At 38.3% G+C, this 13682-nt stretch overlaps 1 pseudogene; it reads left to right on the top strand.

Annotated features, from left to right (window-relative positions):
* Positions 1–13302: 13302 nt before the first annotated feature.
* LOC119620610 (U2 spliceosomal RNA) lies at positions 13303–13469 on the top strand (annotated as a pseudogene).
* Positions 13470–13682: the final 213 nt, after the last annotated feature.

Genomic DNA, 13682 nt, shown 5'->3' with positions numbered 1-13682 from the left:
ATGTACAAGGCAATGTAGAATATGAATCTATGAATCACATCTAGAATTTGTCTATAAGAAACATGGGCTATAAAAATAGGCTCTGTTTACTAGGCTGATAACAAATCCTTTCTAAAACTTACCCTACATGAGGTGAAACCAATGCAGAGGTCAAGAATCTCAAGTGGTATACAGTCTAAGTGAGGCCATAAAGGTGAGTCTCAGGATAGACTGCCTTCAACTGAACTAGACATGTTACTGTTAGAATAGTTCCACTGGAGAACTGGTTGTTTAAAAGACATTTCAGGCACAAGTGTTTAGCTACATAAAGAAAAGAAGACCCCAGATTTAGAGTTACATCTGTTATAAGTGCAGAACAGCTGCATGCGATGTAAGGATAGTTCACATTCAATCCCCAGGGCACCATTTACATAGACTGGGACATGGCCTGCAATGTGCAGTCAACACAATTGTATGCAATAGCTCTATATGAATGTTTCTGGAAAAAAATACAGACTTTATCTGAAAGGATGATTTATACTTCCTAATTTAACTATTCACATTTTGGGATTTGCTTGGAGCCAAACCAGATTTCTGGCTTTTTGTTGCCAAACTAGATTTCAGGAAAATCCTGCAAATATGGGTTTGACCAAAGTTTTCTACTCTCAACCTCCTGATAAAATGGTCTAGTCCTCACTTTTAGTAACAATCTCAGCCCCACTATCACTGTAAAGATCCTAACTGGGAAAACTACTTCTGGACTTTTCTCTCTAGTCAATGATTACAATCTTTTACCTTTTTTCTTTGCAAAACCTTTCTGTTTTCTGTTCTCTGCTTGAAAACTGAAAATATAGTTTATATTATGAGTTGAAGATGCTAATGTGCTTTATAATCACTTCAGATAACATACATGCATTGGACAAATAACTCTTTAACTCCCTGTCCTCAGGTTGTAGTTTTTGGCAAAAGCATTGTTTTTTTCATGACCTTTGTCTTCTGATCCTCCATTAATCCACACTTTGCACCCTCCCTTCCTTACCCTTGGGTCTTTTCTCACTCTAACTTCCCCAGGGCTTCCTCTCAGTACACACCTGTAAGTTTAAGTCATTCCTACTTCATAAGCCTGTAAGTTTAAGTCATTCCTACTTCATAATCCTTCATAATCCTTATACTCCTTCATTCACAGGTTGGATGAAGGTATGGATTGGTAAAAGCAGACAGGAGAATCCGTGATGGCCTTTGGAACTCCAGGTCCTGTGGAGTAGAGGGAGAGGAGTAAAGATGAAGCTGAGGTCTTCAAATGCAGATGGGGTAGAGGTAATACTTCAAGTGCTTTGATGCATTCTCATGAGAGTAAGATGTAGAAGGTCTCTTGAGGACTTCAACTTTGAAATGCAACTTTTCTATCAGATGTGTGTGCACGCTCTTTATGCACCTAAATACTCATTTCCCAAGGGAGATAGTCTTTGTCTAAGCCCTAAAGAGGGAGATAAATAATTTTCTTATTTATTTATTTACTTATTTATTTTTTAATTTACTTCAAGTTCTGGATACGTGTGCAGAACGTGCAGGTTTGTTATATAGGTATACATGTGCCATGGCAGTTTGCTGCACCTGTTAATCCATCATCTAGGTTTTAAGCCCCGCATACATTAGGTGTTTGTCCTGATGCTCTCCCTTCCCATATTCCCCAACCCCTGACAAACCCCAATGTGTGATGTTCCCCTGTGTCCATGTGTTCTCATTGTCCAACTCCCACTTATGAGTGAAAAAATGCAGTGTTTGGTTTTCTGTCCTTGTGACAGTTTGCTTAGACTGATGGTTTCTAGCTTCGTCCATGTCCCTGCAAAGGACATGAACTCACCCTTTTTTATGGCTGCATAGTATTCCATGGTGTATATGTGCCACATTTTCTTGATCCAGTCTATCATTGATGGATATTTGGGTTGGTTCCAAGTCTTTGCTGTTGTGAATAGTGCTGCAATAAACATACGTGTGCATGTGTCTTTATCGTAGAATAATTTATAATCCTTTGGGTATATGCCCAGTAATGGGATTGCTGGGACAAATGGTTTTTCTAGTTCTAGATCCTTGAGGAATTGCCACGGTGTCTTCATAAATTTGTTTAAGTTATTTGTAGATTCTGGATATTTGTCCTTTGTCAGATGGGTAGATTACAAAACTTTTCTTTCATTCTCTAGGTTGCCTGTTCTCTGTGATGATAGTTTCTTTTTCTGTGCAGAAGCTCTTTGGCTTAATTAGATCCCATTTGTCAATTTTGGCTTTTGTTGCCATTGCTTTTGGTGTTTTAGTCATGTGGTCTTTGCCCATGCCTGTGTCCTAAATGGTATTACCTAGGTTTTCTTCTAGGGTTTCAATGGTGTTAGGTCTTACATTTAAGTCTTTAATCCACCTTGAGTTAATTTTTGTATACAACGTAAGGAAGGGATCCAGTTTTGGCTTTCTATATACGGCTAGCCAGTTTTCCCAGCACCATTTATTAAATAGGGAATCCTTTCCCCATTGCTTGTTTTTGTCAGATTTGTCAAAGATCAGATGGTTGTAGGTGTGTGATGTTATTTTTGAGGCCTCTGTTCTGTTCCATTGGTCTTTATATCTGTTTTGGTGCCAGTACCATGCTGTTTTGGTTACTGTAGACTTGTGGTATAGTTTGAAGTCAGGTAGTGTGATGACTTCAGCTTTGTTCTTTTTGCTTAGGATTGTCTTGGCTATGTGGGCTCTTTTTTGGTTCCATATGAACTTTAAAGTAGTTTTTTTCCAATTCTGTGAAGAAAGTCATTGGTAGCTTAATGGGGATAGCATTGAATCTATAAATTACTTTGGGCAGTATGGCCATTTTCATGATATTGATTCTTCCTATCCATGAGCATGGAATGTTCTTCCATTTGTTTGTGTCCTCTTTTATTTCGTTGAGCAGTGGTTTGTAGTTCTCCTTGAAGATGTCCTTCACATCCATTATAAGTTGGATTCCTAGGTATCTTATTCTCTTTGTAGCAATTGAGAATGGGAGTTCACTCATGATTTGGCTCTCTGTTTGTCTGTTATTTGTGTATAAGAATGCTTGTGATTTTTGCACATTGATTTTGTATCCTGAGACTTTGCTGAAGTTGCTTATCAGCTTAAGGCAATTTTGGGCTGAGACGATGGGGTTTTCCAAATATACAATCATGTCATCTGCAAACAGGGGCAATTTGACTTCCTATTTTCCTAACTGAATACCCTTTATTTCTTTCTCTTGCCTGGTTGCCCTAGATAGAACTTCCAATGCTATGTTGAATAGGAGTGGTGAGAGAGGGCATCCCTGTCTTGTGCTGGTTTTCAAAGGGAATGCTTCCAGTTTTTGCCTATTCAGTATGATATTGGCTGAGGGTTTGTCATAAATAGCTCTTATTATTTTGAGATATGTTTCATCAATACCTAGTTTATTGAGAGTTTTTAGCATGAAGGGCTGTTGAATTTTGTTGAAGGCCTTTTCAGCATCTATTGAGATAATCATGTGTTTTTTGTCATTGGTTCTGTTTATGTGATGGATTACGTTTATTGATTTGTGTATGTTGAACCAGCCTTGCAACCCAGGGATGAAGCCGACTTGATCATGGTGGATAAGCTTTTTGATGTGGTGCTGGATTTGGTTTGCCAGTATTTTACTGAGGATTTTTGCATTGATGTTCATCAGGGATATTGGCCTAAAATTCTCTTCCCTTTGTTATGTCTCTACCAAGCTTTGTTATCAAGATGGTACGAGCCTCATACAATGAGTTAGGGAGGAGTCCCTCTTCTTCTATTAACTGAAATAGTTTCAGAAGGAATGGTACCATCTCCTCTTTGTACCTCTGGTAGAATTCAGCTGTGAATCTGTCTGGTCCTGGACTTTTTTTAGTTGGTAGGCTATTAATTATTGCCTCAATTTCAGAGCCTTTTATTGGTCTATTCAGAGATTCAACTTCTTCCTGGTTTAGTCTTTGGAGGGTGTATGTGTCCAGGAATTTATCCTTCTTCTAGATTTTCTAGTTTACTTGCATAGAGGTGTTTATAGTATTCTCTAATGGTAGTTTGTATTTCTGTGGGATAGGTGGTGATACCCCTTTATCATTTTTTAGGGCATCTATTTGAGTCATCTCTCTTTTCTTCTGTATTAGTCTTGCTAGCGGTCTATTTTATTGATCTTTTCATTGATTTTTTTGAAGGGATTTTTGTGTCTCTATCTCCTTCAGTTCTGCTATGATCTGAGTTATTTCTTGCCTTCTGCTAGCTTTTGAATTTGTTTGCTCTTCCTTCTCTAGTTCTTTTAATTGTGATGTTAGGGTGTTAATTTTAGATCTTTCCTGCTTTCTCTTGTGGGCATTTAGTGCTATAAATTTCCCACTACACACTGCTTTAAATGTGCCCCAGAGATTCTGGTACACTGTGTCTTTGTTCTCATTGGTTTCAAAGAACATCTTTATTTCTGCCTTCATTTCCTTATTTACCCAGTAGTCATTCAGGAGCAGGTTGTTCAGTTTCCATGTAGTTGTGCGGTTTTGAGTGCGTTTCTTAATCCTGAGTTCTAGTTTGATTGCACTGTGGTCTGAGAGACAGTTTGTTGTGATTTCTGTTCTTTTACATTTGCTGAGGAGTGTTTTACTACCAATTATGTGGCCAATTTTAGAATAAGTGTGATGTGGTGCTGAGAGGAAGGTATATTCTGTTGATTTGGGGTGGAGAGTTCTGTAGATGTCTATTAAGTCCACTTGGTGCAGAGCTGAGTTCAATTCCTGGATATTCTTGTTAACCTTCTGTCTCATTGATCTGTCTAATATTGACGGTGGGGTGTTAAAGTCTCCCATTATTATTGCATGGGAGTCTAAGTCTCTTTGTAGGTCTCTAAGGACTTGCTTTATGAATCTGGGTGCTACTGTATTGGGTGCATGTATATTTAGGATAGCTAGCTCTTCTTGTTGAATTGATCCCTTTACCATTATGTAATGGCCTTCTTTGTCTCCTTTGATCTTTGTTGGTTTAAAGTCTGTTTTATCAGTGACTAGAATTGCAACCCCTGCTTTTTTTCTTTTTTCTTTCCATGATCTTGGTAGATCTTCCTCCATCACCTTATTTTGAGCCTATGTGTGTCTCTGCATGTGAGATGGGTCTCCTGAATACAGCACACTGATGGGTCTTGACTCTTTATCCAATTTGCCAGTGTGTATCTTTTAACTGGGACATTCAGCCCATTTACATTTAAGGTGAATATTGTTATACTTGATCCTGTCATTATGATGTTAGCTGGTTATTTTGCCCGTTAATTGATGCAATTTCTTCATAGCATCAGTGGTCTTTACCATTTGGCATGTTTTTGCAGTGACTGGTATGAGTTGTTCCTTTCCATGTTTAGTGCTTCCTTCAGGAGCTCTTGTAAGGCAGGCCTGGTGGTGACAAAATCTCTGACCATTTGCTTTTCTGTAAAGAATTTTATTTCTCCTTCACTTATGAAGCTTAGTTTGGCTGGATATGAGATTCTGGGCTGAAAATTCTTTTCTTTGAGAATGTTGAATATTGGCACCCACTCTCTTCTGGCTTGTAGGGTTTCTGCTGAGAGATTCACTGTTAGTCTGATGGGCTTTCCTTTGTGGTAACCCTACCTTTCTCTCTAGCTGCCGTTAACATTTTTTCTTTCATTTCAACCTTGGTGAATCTGACAATTATGTGTCTTGGGATTTCTATTCTCTAGGAGTATCTTTGTGGTGTTCTCTGTATTTCCCGAATTTGAATGTGGACCTGCCTTGCTAGGTTAGGGACTTTCTCCTGGATAATATCCTGAAGAGTATTTTCTAACTTGGTTCCATTCTCCCCATCACTTTCTAGTACAGCAATCAAACTTATATTTGGTCTTTTCACATAGTCCCATATTTCTTGGAGGCTTTATTCATTTCTTTTCACTCTTTTTTCCTCTAATCTTGTCTTCTCACTTTATTTCGTTATTTTGATCTTCAATCACTGATATACTTTCTTCCACTTGATTGAATTGGCTATTGAAACTTATGCATGTGTCATGAAGTTCTCATGCCATGGTTTTCAGCTCCACCAGATCATTTAAGGTCTTCTCTACACTGTTTATTCTAGTTAGTCATTCGTCTAACTATTTTTCAAGGTTTTTAGCTTCCTTGCAATGGATTATAACATGCTCTTTTAGCTCAGAGAAGTTTGTAATTACTGACCTTCTGAAGCCTACTTCTGTCAACTCATCAAACTCATTCTCCATCCAGTTTTGTTCTACTGCTGGTGAGGAACTGCGATCCTTTGGAGGAGAAGAGGTGCTCTGTTTCTGGGAATTTTCAGCTTTTCTGCTCTGGTTTCTCCCCATCTTTGTGGTTTTATCTACCTTTGGTCTTTGATGTTGGTAACCTACAGATGGGGTTTTGGTGTTGATGTCCTACTTGTTGATGTTGATGCTATTCTTTTCTGTTTGTTAGTTTTCCTTCTAACAGTCAGATCCCTCAGCTACAGGTCTGTTGGGGTTTGCTGGAGGTCTACTCCCTACCCTGTTTGCCTGGGTATCACCAGGGGAGGCTGCAGAACAGCCTGATCCTTCCTCTGGAAGCTTCGTCCCAGAGGGGCACCTGCCTGTTTGAGGTGTCTATTGGCCCCAACTGGGAGGTGTTTCCCTGTCAGGCTTCACGGGGGTAAGGGACTCGCTAGAGGAGGCAGTCTGTCCTTTCTCCGAGCTCAAACACCATGCTGAGAGAACCAGTACTCTCTTCAGAGCTGTCAGACAGGGACGTTTAAATCCGCAGAGCTGTTTCCTGCCTTTTGTTTTACTATGTCCTGCCCCCAGAGGTGGAATCTATAGAGGCAGTAGGCCTTGCTGCACTGCCGTGGGTTCCACCCAGTTCCTGCTTCCCAGCCTCTTTGTTTACACTGTGAGCTACTCAAGCCTTGGCAATGGGGGATACGCCTCCCCCATCCAGCTGCAGCATTGCAGGTCACTCTCAGACTGCTGCGCTAGCAGTGAGCAAGGCTCCATGAGTGTGGGACTGGCTGAGCCAGGCACAGGAGGGTATCTCCTGGTCTGCCAGTTGCTAAGACTGTGGGAATGGTGCAGTATTTGGTCAGGAGTGAACTGTTTCTCCAGATACAGTCTGTCATGGCTTCCCTTGGCTATGAAAGGAAAATCCCCTGACCCCTTGCACTTCCTGGGTGAGATGACGCCCCGCCCTGCTTTGACTCACCCTTCGTGGGCTGCATCCACTATCCAACCAGTCCCAATGAGATGAACCCAGTACCTCAGTTGGAAATGCAGAAATCACTCATCTTCTGCATCGATCACGCTGGGAGCTGCAGACCAGAGCTGCTCCTATTTGGCCATCTTGGAAGCGACTACCATGGTCTTCTTTATTAACCATGTAACTTACCCTTAGAACAGCTTCTCAAATCATCTTTTGATTGACTGCATTTGTGTATTTGTTTGTAATTTTTTTTTTTTTTTTGAGACAGCATCTAACCCTGGCCCTGTTGCCCAGGCTGGAATGCAGTGGCATGATCTCGGCTCACTGCAAACTCTGCCTCCCAGGTTCAAGCCATTCTCCTACCTCAGGCTGCCGAGTAGCTGGGATTACAGGCATGTGCCACCATGCCCGGCTAACTTTTGTATTTTTAGTAAAGATGGGGTTTCACCATATTGGCCAGGCTGGTCTCGAACTCCTGACCTCAAGTGATCCGCCCACCTCGGCCTCCCAAAATGCTGGGATTACAGGCGTGAGCCACTGCTCCCAGCTGGTTTGTGAATTTTTTAAAAAAGAGGGACTCTCAAGCACTTTTAACTGAGCTATTTTTATTTGAGAATGCCAAACTATTGTCTTTAAATTTGAGAAATGTTGGTGACTATGTTTCCCCCAAAACTCAGAGCCTTTGTCTTCAAGTAAAAGATGGTTTCATTCTTCCTGTTATAGTGATTATATATATATTTTTTATTGACTTCCAGATGCTTTATGATTATTATCTCCTTAATTATATTCTCACAATAATTCTGCATGAACTATACTGTCTTTCCTATTTCATTGGTCAAGAAGTTGAAGTTAAGAGAGGTTAATAATTCTTAAAGTCATACACATATAAGTAGTAAAGTCTTGATGTGTGCATAGGACCACTTGTTTCCAGTGTCTTCCTTCTATTCTCTGCTATATGTTTTCTCCTGGATGTAGAGAATCTGGGAATGAGGTAAGAATGAAGCTATGTGAGTTGTGGACAGTTTGAGGGATCAGAAAGAAAAGAAAGCTGATTTTTGCCTTCCAAATTCTATTACCAGATATGTAAGAAAATAGTATTTCCAAGAATCCCGAAGTCAAAAGTAATAATGCCTTTGAAATTAGAGAATATTTCTTAGCCCTGTGCTCTACCGGAAGATTTCTTTTGAGGTTGACAGTTTCTTGGAATTCTAATGGCTGGGCATAATGCACTTTGCTCTGTCATGTTACTGTAAAAAATGTGTTCTGTTTGGGAAAATTAAAGACATTACATCAAGATCCATAGTCTTATGTCAGCTCCATTATCTTGAATCATATTTAATAGCAACCTGATATTTCTAGTTATGAACTCTCCTTTGGGTTTGGTATTTAAAATATGTCTTAAACCTAATCAATTCTTGTGACTCTATATTCTACAGAGTCAGGTATCTTTAGTTAAATGGTGAAGCAGTGAGTGTCTAAGAGCAGAGTCCAGAACAGCTAGAATAATGATCACACATACACACACACACACACACACACACACACACACATATTGTATAAAATCTGATAAGAATTAATGGTTAATATATCACAAATGGAATACATAACCCTGGTGATCATTTCATTACTTGTGGTCTCCAGAAAAAGCAGAGTAGGGATGTTAAATTACATGATGTATGAAAACCAAAAGGTTTTCTTTTGCACAGAAAACTCAAGTTGCAGATTCTGCCTCTGAACTCTACACATTCGGAAAGGGTGGCCTGGGTCTTCAGAGTGAGTTTGAAGGCAGCCTGACATGCCAGGTCCCTACAGGACCTTCCAAAGCACTCATCTTCTCTATTACTTCTTGGCATCTCACAAATTGGTGACATTAAGTATTTAATTGATTAACTTCTTACTTATTAATCTCTGTGAATAGAATTTTGCTTTGAAAGGGACCATGTATACCCTATATATTGTATAGTTTTTGGCACATATGGGCATTCAAAAATATTTGTAAAACATGTTTTCTGTAAGTCTTGTCTTCTGAACTAAATTATGAACTACCAAAGAACAGAGTTTACAGTTGATACTCTGAATGGTCCATTGGACACAATAGTGCTGAGCAGAGAGCAGGATCTCAAGGGTAATTTGTTATACTGAGTTGAATTAAGCCATATGGAACTACCCACATGGAGGTCTGCCTTCCTGGCTTCTGGCTCTGTGCTTCCATAGTTCTTTGTACATGCTTCTTTTATAGCCTCTAATCAATTCTATTTTAATTTTTTGTTCCTACATCTGGCTGTCTCTCAATATTTTGTGCTAAGAGGCATTTATATCTCATTTCTTCTTTGATAATTTTGCACATAGCAAATGATGAATAAGAAAACGGAACTAACATTATATTAATTGGCTGCTATGCCAGGCATGCGACTATGCTATGGACTTTACAGATGTCAATTCAATTAATCTTCAAAATCCTGTGAAGTTGGTAATTTAATCTTCATTTAATAGTTAAAAACACTGAAACTCGGGAGTTGCTTGCCCAACATCATGTATCTGGCAAGGATCAAAGCACAGATGGGAGCCCAGTTTTTTTCAATTCTGAAGGCTTTACTGACTCTTCTACTGCGCCAATCCATTTTTGCATTAATTAATGAGTTAACAAGTAGCAACAGCAATGGTAAGTAGCAACAGCAATGATAGGTAACAACTAAAGCTCTTGCGTTCATTAACAATGAAGTTAGAATACCTAATATGTTCTCACAGGGGAATCATTTTCATTTCAAACTGATATGTCGAAGCAATACCCTTGGAATAATTCGGGTTGCCTCCCTTAGAAAGTTATGTCACCTTTGAATAACAGGAGGTCCTCCTCCCATCTTGTTGAGGGAAGCTACATCTCAACAAGGTGGAAGAAGGACCTTCTGGAGTCACTGATGATAACCTTCTTTGGGAGGTTTAGTGAGAAGCTTCATTGCTGAGGGAAAGGGGGTGGCATTAATTCTTGGGTTTTAGGAGTTTAAAGGAGGTGTTATCCAGAGAAGTACGGGGAAGAGTCAGACATGAGTGTGTCCAGTGACGGGTGCTTTACAACGGCAGTCTTTAGACTTGGTCAGAGTTCCTCGTGGACATAGTTTTTAAAAAATCAATGTCCAGAACCTTTATTTTCATATTTCATATTTTCCTGAAATTTATCTCCCTGAGAGCTTGCTTGTGTTTAAAACAGAGCTTTTGCTCCTTTAAAAAAACAAAGACATTTCTTCATCCATCTCAAATCTTATAAAAGTGCACATCCTCCTAGACGTCTAAGAGGAAGGTTTCTTTAAGTAAGGTGCCATATATCCTCAGGGCTTTTAGTCTTTCATGCATTAGAAATGTGTTAAGGTTGATGTACTTGTCAGAAAGAGAGTATTTGGGTGCTGTATTGAGATTTCTGATTTCGTATCTATGGTAGAGTAAGAGAGTGGACTAATTACAATATTCACTGAGTCATGTTTCCTCTTTCACCCATCACCTATTGTCAAAGAATGCATTTCTGTTAAGGCCGTGTATTAGGCCTTTCTTGTGTTGCCATAAAGAAATTCTTGAGAGTGGGTAATTTATAAAGAAAAGACATTTAATTGGCTCATGGTTCTGCTGGCTTCACAGGAAGTATGATGCTGGTATCTGCTTGGCTTGCAGTGAAGCCTCAGAGAGCTTTCAATCATGGCAGAGGTGAAGCAGGAGTAGGCACTTCACATGGCAAAAGCAGAAGCAGCGAGAGAGAGTGGGAGAGATGTGCCCCCCACTTTTAAATGACCAGATCGCATGAGAATTCATTATCACAAGGACAGTACCAAGCCATGAAGTATTCACTCCCGTGATCTAAATACTTCTAACCAGGCCCCACCCCCAGCATGGAAGATACAATTCAACATGAGATTTGGACAAATATCTAAACTACATCAGGCAGAGTCCTGGAGGAGTGAAGAAAAAAGACTCAGTAAGAAACACTGAAAATGAAAACTGGGTTTTTTCCCATTTTTTTTTCCAGCTCTGGTTAATACTTATTTTTATGACCTGCAATGTGCTAAAAAGAAAAATATTTTTAAACAACCAAAGAATTAGAAGTTCTTTTAAGGAATTTGGAATGTGTTCTAGAATTACCAAAAAAAAAAAAAAAAAAAAAAAAAAAAAAGATGATATTCAATTATATCAATCAATTTAAAAAATTACATATGTTTTCATATTGGTGTAATGTAAAAGCCCTAAAGCTTATTTTTGAAATCAAATTACAGCATTTTCTTCCAAAGTTGCAGGCAATCCTAATTTGGTTTAAATTTTCTACCTGCTATTAACAAGAGGTAAATTTATGTGCTAGGTGCCAGACCTATCAGTTTTTAGTAGTATATACCTTTCTTTATCATAAAGTATGCCCCAGACTAATCTATCTTTCATAGTGTGTCCTGCAATTTACTCAGTTTTTACACTATTTCTCTGAATACACATTAACATATTTTTGAATTAAAAATTATAGTTGGTTTGTGGATTGATTTGAAAATGAGGACTGGCTTAGCCAACAAGGTTATATGTTAGCTTATCCAATATAGTTAGGATATATTAATTTATGCCCATGAAGTAACTAAGCCAAATCATCAGTGCCAAGGTTTATACAAAATATACTTAAAGCATTTGAAAAGATAAAATATTGCACCAAAAAAATTTGTTTGCAAGATATTTAATGGAATTTGCAACATTTTAATAGTCTCAAAACTTTCTGAGATTAGATACAGGTACCTCTAAGTGGAAGAATATAAAGCAAAAACAGTAAGTCTTGCTAAAATGAGGTAATCAAGAAAATGGCAGAGAAGCAAATCCTTTTGGTTCATCAGGTTCTTTTTCATTTATTTCAGCAACAAGCAAGTAGGATATTGACATTTCCTCTTACAAGACAGTTGGATTAATTAGGAAAAGAAAAGAGAATTGGCTATGTTTGCACTCTGAGTTAACAGAGTAGCAGGTATTCAGTTACAGAAACAGAGAGTTGAATTATCAGTGAATCCACTGGCTCCATGGAAAAATGGTTTCTAAATATTCAAATGTTTTGGTACCTGACACATGCTTAAGCTAGTTTTTAAAAATCAACTTCAATCATTAATTAAAAACATAACTTAAATGCTGCCTATATAGAGGTGTACCAGGCTCTGGTGAGGGGGCATTGCACAAGTCAGACACAACCTCAGTCCTCAGTCACTTATCATTTAGTGGACAGTGTACAACAATACACAGAAAAGTAAATAAATAAACTGATGTAAGACTGTGATATTCACAGTGAAGAAAATAATCCAAAGGAATATGATCAGCATTGTCTGCGTAAGGACAGCAGGATTGCCTTAGCATAGGCAACCAGGGAAGTTAAAAACTGGGCTAAGCCCTCTGTGACCTGAAGTGGCAGTCCCATGAGAATCCCCAGGTGAAGGTAAGATGCAGAAAGCCAGGAGAGGGGGATGAACCTGGGCTCTTAGTTAGCCCTGCGTCTCAGATCATAAGAATAATCTTCCATTTTAATGGGTCTTTATGACTGACACGGACTTTATAGATGCTGAGATTTCTGAGTTCCATAGTTTTTCTTACGTGTTCATTCTGCAAGAAGTAATATTTCTAGAATCTCTACTGTGCATAGACGCTCCAACTAGAAGTTTTCCTTCCCTGTGGTCTGCTCTCAAAATTAGAGACAAAAAATACCACTTTTATTTTTGGGTAATCATCAGGTAATAGATGTCTATTGTGAACATGGTGATGGAAAAATAAATACCAAAAAGGAAATCATTAAAGCTTATTAGAAAATAATACTGAAATATCTCAAATAATAACAAAGAAATTATAATAAAAAATATAAAAAGGAAAAGAAACACCAGGTGGATTTCCCCTTCCTGAAATGAACCACTATTAACAGTTATGTGATTTTCTTCATTTCTAATCTTCTTCAAAACAAACATATTCACCCACACAATTACACATAAACATATAATGAACAGTACATTTTTTCCCTTCAATTTCAGTCTAACATGTAAATCTACTATCTCTCTATCTATCTATGTATCAATCATCATTTATCTACCTATTTATCTACCATCACATCACTTCTCAACCTTTTGGCTAAGATCAAGTGTAGTATCTGTTCTTATCAGTTTTTTATCTATCTACCTACCTATAATCAGATATAAAAGCAGAGAAGGTAATGGCTTACTTGGTGCCATTATAGGAATAACAGATGTCTTGGACTGTGTCTTTAATTAAGCCTAATATATTGACCATGTTACTTCTTTGTTTAGGTTAAGGCATTAAAAATTTATTCATAAAATAAATCAATTAATCTATTAATAAATAGAAATAATCTTTTTAGAAGGCATCACTTTAATGCATTATAAGTCACCCTGTCCTCAACTAGAATGATCTTTTTATATTAGTCCGCCGGTACAACCCTGCCAACATACTTCTGAGCATGTGACACAGACA

This window comes from Chlorocebus sabaeus, chromosome 10 (assembly GCF_047675955.1).
Source record: "Chlorocebus sabaeus isolate Y175 chromosome 10, mChlSab1.0.hap1, whole genome shotgun sequence".
In the NCBI taxonomy this organism is placed as follows: Eukaryota; Metazoa; Chordata; class Mammalia; order Primates; family Cercopithecidae; genus Chlorocebus; species Chlorocebus sabaeus.
Note: the sequence above shows the minus strand (reverse complement) of the source record. Positions and strands in the feature narration are given on the sequence as shown.